Genomic DNA, 9,762 nt, shown 5'->3' on the forward strand with positions numbered 1-9,762 from the left:
GTATCTTACGTCTGAAACAGATGCATGTCTTCTTTCTGATGCTGATACATCTGTATGTAACTTCTAAGTGTTGTTTGTTTTGTTTTGTTTTTCCCGGAAGACATTAAGTATTCTTGACCAGCCTAAACGATGCCCCTTGTTTGAAGGTGTAATTTTGAGCAGGGATTATCGATTTTATTCTGTCTTACATTTTGTTTTCAGCTGTAGGAATTTGTGCTTCGTGTAATGGGTTTAAACACTCTTTAGCATTTGTTTGGTTTATTTCTGGTATAGCTCAGTGAGACGCTTGTGTGGAGACCTTAAAAAGAGCTATTAAAAGATATCTGTGCTGTTTCTCTCTGCATGCGTCAATTCTGTCAGTATTCTGCCTGTAAGCAATGGCATGCTTCTAAGAACTGTGGCTGTTAAAATGACCCATGTTAGGGGGAATGAGGTTCTGTGTTTGTGAAGAGTCTTGTTAGTTCTCTTTATGATTAGCTTTTTAAAAGTTTGTTGTTACGGTTAGTTCTTTGGGCTTCTTTGCAGAGTTCCAACTTTGAGAAGTTTCCTTGACTTCCTGCAACGGTGCTGCTTTCTTTGGCCTTGTTTTAGAACTGCAGCTAGGGCTATCAGTAGGAAGTAGTATGCTGGTTTTAGCTTTGCAAACCCAGGTGGCCTGGCACTCGTATGTCTGCGGTTGAGAGTTGTGGAGATGCACTCTAGCTGCTCCCTCATTTGTTTAAGGAGGAGGGGAAAAAAAACCAAAACATGCAAAAAGGGGATCTTTAAATGGAAAATGGGACAAGTGTTTGAGACTGTCTGAAATGTGAAAATGTACTGAGGCTAACTAAGACCCGGTCTGGAGAGCTACTCTTGTAGCAGACTGCGTTTGATGTGTATCATCGGTACTCTTGCATTATGGAATCATCCATCCCAAATATGAGTACGATGCAGTGAATTTTTGCTGTGCCTGATCTTATTACTATTTTGGTGGAAGGATTGGTAGCGTGTTGCTTTTTTTTTGTGTGTGTGTGTATCTCTGTCCAATAAAGGTAGTCACTTGTTTCCTGGTTAGTCATTGCTGTCCAGCCATACATCACCTGTTAGACTACTCTAACAAAGTAAAAATCAGCTTCTGTGCTTGATAGCATGGGAAGAATAGGATTTTTTTGGTGTGTGAATTCATTACCTCTGTTCAGCACTGCAGTTCTCACCCCAGTTCTTTTCATCAGTGACTTTCCACTTAGCACAGTTTCAGTGATGCAGCTGTCTCTAAACAGTATATTCTCCAAATCTGTACAAGAACTCTTAAATGTGAACTGCGTAAAATACTCAAGGCACATTTTTCAGAGTTCTGTAATGTGGAATATTTAGTGTTGTCATGGAACCTTCCATGCATAATGAACATTGCTTTGACAATGATAACGATGTACTATCAGAAAAATAAGTCTTCTTTTTAAACTCATTCTGCCAGAACAAGTGACAAGTTGGCACCAAGCAGTCAACCACAATTTAGGAAATACTCATCTAAGGTAAAGTAATAATGTGGACTAGGTCTGAAAAAGGCTACAAAAAAAATCTATTCTACTCTCTGAGTTACTTAAGTCTGTGCTTTCTTGTGGTATCCTGTAAGGATGGTTTCACTTACTAGCCTGTAGTCTGACATTTGGCTTTTAGAAATACAAAACTGCAGTTGAATATCTACATCTTTCCAAGGCAGAAAACTCAGGAATAGACAAGAAGTATAGAGCTTAAAGCGTTTCAGAAAGCAGCTGAAATAGCTTCTTTTTTTTTTTTTTTAATATTGGAATTTTAGGAAACTATTACTTTTTCTGGTGGGGTAAAGCCTCTGAAAAGGTTTTGCTTTTTTTTCCCCTGTATAGAATTGGTTATAGAGAGTAGCTCTTAAATATTCTTACTTTGATAAAATTTGGAATAATCTAATCATGGTTAGTCCATAAAAATATATATAATGGTCAGTCCTAGTTGTCCCATCTTCAGAGCACCTTGAAGAAATCCTGAGGAAAAACTGTGCTGCTATTAGAAAACAGCTTTGCCTCTTCTAACTAGAAACAGATCTTACCCTTTTTTCTCAAAATGTCATTAGGACAGAATCTTAAAAGACCTGTCAAGCTTTAGCTCAGTATTGTCCTAATATTGTAAAAGGGCATGTTTACATGTTAATGGCAAAATAGCTCAACGTGTCATGTGCAGGACAGTACTGCTTTTGCTTATGTGGAAAACAAAAGTGTGTGAAATGACTATTTCAATGCATAGACAAGCTATACAAATACTGTGGAAGTTAGGAGGCCTAGGACACAAGGTGTTTTGAGTAGGACTGTTTTGGAATAATCCACATATCCTTCTTACGGTAGATGGTAGAGAAAGGGTTTGGGTTCCCCCCCAGCCCCTTATGCATAGTAAGTCATGTCTCACACAAGTTTTCTTATGTCTGAGTTTTTATCTATTTCCTACAGTAATCTGCACATATAATTGAATGTATTCTGAAGATGTTTTCACTTCTACATGATATGTAGATTATACAGCTTAACAAAAACATCTAGTAATCTAAAGTATCTTATTCATCAGGGATTTCATTGAATAAAGTTGATATTTAGAAATGATCTGAATTGTGGAATAAACTTAATTTACTTTCCCAGTATCAGAACTGTTTGAGTTAACCATAAATATCAGGGTATTTCAACTAGTTTTTCTAACTAGGTCACATCAGAAAAGAATATCCTCCTGTCTGGAGACAGTATGTAGTAGATGAGGGATGCTGGAACCCTGTAAGACTGGATTTAGATTTATGTGCTTTCAAGCAGTTTTCAGATGCTACTTGAAAGTCATCTTGACAGTAGAGTAGGGATAGGGTGTGTGGAAGTTGTTGCCAGCTGTGCATATGCGTCTGCTGCAGAATTTCAGTCCTCTCTGATCGGGACTGAATGGGGAGTTTGTAGAGGCTTTCAAACTGCAGTAGATACGGAAAGAGGAGTTTTTAGATAGAGAATTGAAACTGGGACTCCGTGGAAGTGGTGGGAAGGTTCACAACAAGCTGGGTTTGTATGCGTCCGGGATATCCACATTGCTTTCTGTGCCACTGTACTTGTCTTCATTTCCTTCTGTCCTGCAGAGGTGATCATATTCCTGGGTCATTCTTCCTGTCAGCAAGGCACTTGCATGCGTTTGCGTGTTGGAAGAGTATATGAGGGGAAGGGACCACAGCAAGTGGTCTAGGCTTTGTCTCACTCCCTAAGTAATGTCTGCCGTTGCTGCTGTTGAAGGCAGAATGCTAGGCTGGATGGATGTTGGTAAGACCAGTAGGCATATCTTTAATGCTTCTTGTTGTAAAAGAGATGTTTAAGAACAAACAGGACGTTGCACATTTTTTTTTCAAATAAATTTTTACTTGCTTTGCAAGTATAATACAGTTCTTTGAAGGAGAGCTGACTGCAAAAGTAGTGGATGTACATTTTCTCCACTTACTCTGTGATACTTTATTGGTGGCCTAAGTACAAAGTACTATGAATGCTTGTTATGCCACAGGTTTTTTTTTTCTGATAGCCTTTCTGTCTTCCCATGTGTGAAAAATAGACATCCACACTGAAAAATTTGCATTCATATGGTGAGCAATGTCTTTTGTGACCCCACTGATTACTTTTTTCAGAGCTCAATAAGGTCATGAGGGATTCTATAACCATTTATACTACTGAAATGCAAGGAGCAGGGATGATATGAGGGGGGTGGAATACCTCTGCGTTTTTAGCTTATGTAAGTATAAGTTTATGGGATTTATTTAAAAAAAAAAGTCTTGGCTTCTTTGGCAGTGTAACTGCAGTAGAGGAAACTCAGTGTGACTTGCAAAATTCTCAAAAGGATCTTGGCAGATCTGAAGTGGTTATCAAGTTATAGATGAGGAATGAGGTGGAGACTCAAGCTAATGAGCCTTCCCAGTCTTGTGCCATCTCTGGTGTCCCTGTGTCATGCTCACCGAATAGTAAGGGGCAGGGCAGATGGTGGCTGTGGAAGGAATTGGTAGGACTGGTCTTGGCAGTGGTGTTGTCAGGGCTGGCAATGGGACTGGAAGGTGAAGGGCTGTTCCTCCAAAATACAGGTTATGGAGAAGTAACAGCAACAAAATTTTTGTAGCAGTGTACAAGAGAGGCTTATTAGCCCGCATGCATTTGCTTAAACCCTTTGCAGAGTTGGCCTTACACAACACTGATTCCATGTCCACTGGGTACCTTCTCACCCTGCTGCCTTCCATGTTTCTGTTAACCAAGACACTCCCAAGTTCCTGTCTGTTTTTCCTCCCCTTTTTCTTATTTGAGGATACTTGTCATAATTTCTTGACACCTGGTAGCAATTACTGTACACGTGCAGGAGTTTCAGTTGAACTGCTTTATTCCTAGGGATTATGGAAATGCCCACTTTGAATGTTCACTGTGCCTGCATGGCACTTATGCAGTGTTTCTGATATTGTAGGAAGTATCACACTATTGAACACGTGCTATGCTGATCTGCACGTGTGCAGTAATTTCAATACATTTTAAACCTATTGGACTTGCACAAAATAAATGTTTGGGGAAGTCTAGGTAGAAATATGGAAGCTCTAGGTTGAGAAGGTAAGCTTCTAAGACAGAGAAATGCTGCCTTTAATACAGCAGTCTGAGTATTTTACATTTGTGTCAATGAAAGAACAGTTTACTGGGCAAGGTCAAAGGTCCACCTAGGGTCGTGTCCTGTGTTGTCGTTGCACCCCCCCCTCCGCCCTATCCTGTCTTGCCCTGGTCAGATGTGAATGTCCCTATGCAGCAGTGGAAGAAATCAAAATTGTTAAGCCTTCCACCAATAGGCTGCCAGGTGGGAGTTTTCTGAAATGATGCTTAGCTGTAAAATCACACACAGCATGACTGCTATATATTTGCATCAGTGAAGGGCTATAAAATAAGTTTTTGCTCATCTGATAGTGGATGCTCTGTAGAGCTCACTGACTTGTAAATACTGGATTGACTTTGGAGGGTTGGTCTCTTCCTCCTTCTGCGTGGTGTTTGTTGCAGCAGAATCAAAGATTTCAGATTCACTAGTTAGGACTTAGTAAACCATGATTATTTGACTTTGGAAAATTGCTGCTCAAATAGGCTTACTGCTTAAAATGTATATTCAAGGAATCTCTTACTAGAGTTAACCCATCTTCTTTATATTTAGTGGTAATTGCATCTACAAGTTTTATTTATACTGATATAAGTGATATGAAAAATTGTAGTGTTCTTGCATGTTAAATTCATAGGAGTATTCAGATCCAGCTTTTGCAAGTGAAAACTGGAAAGTTACTGTGTACTGGCAAAGTCTGTCTGCAGGAAACTCCTTGTAAGTGTTTGGATTTGCAGATCAAACTGCCTTTGAGGAAGTTGAATGTTCCAATTACAAGCAGAAGAAATTGAGAGACTTCATCAAAATTATTTGACCTTTTTGAATATTGTTTTGTAGTGTTGAAGTGTAACAACAGAAACAAGAAAAAAAGGCTAGAAAAAATAAAATATACTTTGGCAAGACCTTAGATTTTTTTTCCCATCGTTGTCAAAACATAGCATATTTTTCCTTTGTCACTTTATTTTCTTGGGTGGACAGTATTGATATAGTATGTACAGGGCTTGCTTTTTACAAAGTAAAATGCTATAAGCTGGGGAAGTAGAAACCATATGTTTTACGGTCTGTTTGGTGAATATATAGTCATTTCATTTATCTGAATTTTTAGTCATGGCTACAGAAAGCAGCAGACTCAGTAAAAGCTGTGCAAACAGAGTAAAATTTAGCAAGTTGAATGCTAGTACCTATAATTTAGGTCCCTCCCTTGACACATTTGTTATGTTTTTCTCTAAGGTAGTTGTATGTGTCACACTTAAAAACAAAAGACTGAATCATGCATTTGTAATGGCAGTAGTTCAGCACTGTAACTGGTAAGGTTTGTGAGCTACAGGTTGGCAGCTGGGAGTCCATTTTGTCATTCAAATGGTTGCAGAAAGTCAGGTTTCTATAATATCTATACTAAGATGTTTTCTCAGGTTTCAGTGGAGATACTAGAAGTCTTGAAAGGTTTTGTTTGTTTGTTTATGCTTCTAGGTGTGACTGCAGTGCACTGCCTGATGCAGGAATTCCTGTGGAATACTAGCAGTTGCATACTTTTTTCTGTCAGGTTTCAAATGGAAGACTAATTATTTCATAGGAGGTGAAAACACGTGGACTTGTGGATATGGAGCGACTTCTACTTGAAATGCAAGTGATCACGATGAAGTTGTTTTAGGTTTTTGTCTTGAGTTATTACTGTGCTACATCTCCCTGCTTTGATGGCAGTCCGTTTCCTAAACATTTTGGATGAAATAGGTAGGCCAGTGTTTTAACTGAGCAACTGCTTCAAGAAATCTGTTTTGTCGTTTTAACTTCTTAAGGTACAAAGCATTCTTTTTTTTTTTCTGTAGGAAAACAATCTTCTGCATGTACTATGTATATACATATTCCTTGGGCAAGTTTGTGTGTGCTGAGTAGCTGTTTTCTTTTGACTGATCTTGTTCTGTGCTTTAGTGAATTCCTTGGTTATTAGTTAGACTGACCATTCTTTTTTCGTTCAAGGTCTGTCTTGCGATTGTTCGCATTTCTAGGGTTTTTCCATGCACATATTTTGACTTCTCCGTGTTGCCACCATGTGCTTGAGGTTTTTACAGAGCTCCCACGTTTTTAACCAACTTCCTAGCTGGTGGTGGCTTTGAAAATATTTCTGTATAGTCACATTGTGTTCTTATAGAAATGTTTGGAGAAATGCCTTTCCAAGAAGACTTAGCTAGTGTAATGAGAGTTTGTGTATCATCTTCACGTTTTGGTTGTTGAATAGCTTTTTCACATGATCATAAAATACATTTGCTCATACAGTAACTTCTCTCAATAGTGTTAGAGTGCTCTCTAAGTAGTCTTAATGCTTCCAGTTTCAACTGCTGATTACAGAACCAAAACAAAACTCAGTTTTACCTCCACATAGTTATTGTCCTGAGGTCACTGTGCTTGTGACTCCAGTTACTTGTGCAATGCTTCATGCTTTCCCTGTGAAGCCACTGGTGTCTGCATCTAATAATTTGTGCTACCTCCTTTTGATTAGATGCTCTATTTTATCAAGGCATTCAACTTTTCAATCAGTGGCAGATTTATTTTATTCTGTAGTTTCTGTTTTATTTTGAAACTGTTCTTATTGTAAGCTTATCTGTAGTTGGAAAAAATCTTACTACTACTGTCTTGTTATCATTGATTAACTGATCACGCTCTTCTGAGGTAGTGCTGCTTGGTAGTGACTGCCTTGTTGCCAGTGCTCGGTGTTGGGAGTCCCTTTTTAGTATCTCACCTACACTAGATGGTGATGCTTCGTTTGCAAAACACAAAGAAAGATGGGGACGTTTTCTTGTATAGTCAAATTTTCTTTGCAGTTTTTGCATGCTTAGCAGACCTTTTGTCATCTTTCTGAATTTCCTCCAAAAAGCCATGGTTTTGTTGATGTCCACCTTGTTCATTTTGACATTAGTAAATTTATTCAGAGATGAGTTTCATTTGTTAGAGTTGCTTAGTATGCTAAATGACATTGAGGTGGGTGATTCTGGAGAGAGGCTGGCAGTTTCTTAGACATTCTTCTAAAGAATAGCATAATTTTCTACTTAAGAAGAATAGCTTTGGTTTCTTATTTTCAGATTGTTGAGAATGTGGCATTAAGCTTCAGGTTAAAGCTTTTCTTTGAGTGGGTTTCTTTTAACTGTACTCGTGGTCTATCATTTAATAACCTAAAATATTGTTTTTACTTTATCTGATTTAATCTATAAAACTCAACAAAAATGAGATGTACTACCACTTTATCACTAATGTTTTTTCAAGAAAGATGCCAAACTTGGAAAGCAAAGGAAAAAGAGCGAGGCAAACCAGAATTAGCAGTTGGAATAGCAAATTTTCAGAGTCTGATTGTAAAAACTTCTAAAAGCTCCTCAGATTCTTTTCTGGTCTGCCTAAGGTACCGTTAGACTTGAGGCGAGGAATGTGTCTAAAGAAATTTGATACATTTTATGCCAACCTTATCAATGACATTATTAATTATGTTGCAATAATAATTCTACTGCTCCAATACTTGCCATTTTAAAACCAATAATTTTCATCCTGTTTTTACCATTCCCCTTAGACTTTTGTAAATCTCAGCCTTCTGCATTTTCAGTGCAGTGCCATTTAATGCTTTGGATACTCAAGTTCAGGTCAGATGCAGTAAGAGAAAGTCCTTCATGTCATATGTAAGCTATGTAGTTAAAACTTTCACTGTCAACTCCTTCCATTTATTGCCATTCATCTGTTTTGCAGCCCCCTCCCCCGGCCCCCACCTGAAACTTATTCTAATATTTGGCAAACCACTGGTCTTGTCTTAATAGACTAATAGTTATCAGGTTCTTCTTTCTTATTTTTTAAATACAGGTGCTGTATTTGCCACTTGCAATTATACGGGTACCAATTTTAAATTGTTTAAAAAATCTGAGTGTCAAACCTGCAATTTAAGGTGTTGCTTTTCCTTCAGAGTTCTGAACTGGAGGTCCTCATCCTTTTCTTGCTCATAATTGAGTTGTAGAGTACTTGGGACTAGGAACAGCCTTCTTGGATTTCTAGGTGATTTGCGAAACAGAAGATGTCATAATCTCTACAGTCCAAATAGCTGCAGAAAGAAACAATAGTCAAAAAAGGGTGTCTTGCTATTATTTCACTGAAGTCGGGTTTTATGACACCTTGATTGGGATGCAGGCAAACATTAGGTAAAGATGCATTTTGGAAGAAATAGCAACAAAAAGCACAGTATTTGACAAAAATGTGTGTGTTTCCAAATCAAATTAATTCTATGAAACTCACACTTTCCAATAGCTCAAGTATTTCAAGTTACTAATAGCAGAGAAAATTCAGAACTACTAATTTTAGTATAAATTAAGGAAAAAAAGGTGTCACTTTTTAAGGATAGGCCTGGGGAGCAGTGAATGAGTTCTTAGTGTACAAAATGGACTGGTGCTGCTTCAAAAGGCAGTCTGTCTCTGGTTATGCAGCAAGGAGGTCTCCGATGGCAGGAAGTTTCTGTAGGAATGCAAACATTTTCTGAAATAAAGTTCCTCTTAAAAAGCAAAGCATAGTGATTAACATATTTGGCTCTGTCTGGTGTAAAATACACCACAATTACTGGATTCATTTCAGAGTGTGAGGGATGTTACATAACTGGCTTGAGATACGGCTTGCATGAAGTGGTACTGTGTCTAATGTGCATGGCATTGTAGTTTTTGATTCAGTTGGTTTCATAGACTCATGTTGGCCATGCAGCTACAGGGCTATGAGGTTACTGTTAGATCCCAAATTTGACTTGGATAGCATTTGTTATCCAAGAGAGATACTTGGCACAGTCATTTTCTTCTTTGGCATAAACCAAAACTGCCCAAATCGGCTCACATCTGGAAGTGTTCAGTTGCTTGACAGTTGTCATGAGTCTTACTGGATAAAGCGGAAAAAAGCAGTGCAGCATGTGGGAGAGATAACAGTCCAGTACTTTATGTTCCTGCTCTTAATGCGTAAGAAAAAACTTGTCGATGAAGACTTCAGTGGAAGAGTTTGGTCTGATGTTATTAATAAGTCCATATAGTACCTAACTACTATTAAAAAAAAAAATTAATTGCCCTTCCTATCTCTTGTGCATGATGCTTCCTTGGACCCTTAAGCAAACAGCATGGAGGA

This window comes from Aptenodytes forsteri, unplaced genomic scaffold (genome assembly GCF_000699145.1).
Source record: "Aptenodytes forsteri isolate BGI_AS27 unplaced genomic scaffold, ASM69914v1 Scaffold54, whole genome shotgun sequence".
NCBI classification, from domain to species: Eukaryota; Metazoa; Chordata; class Aves; order Sphenisciformes; family Spheniscidae; genus Aptenodytes; species Aptenodytes forsteri.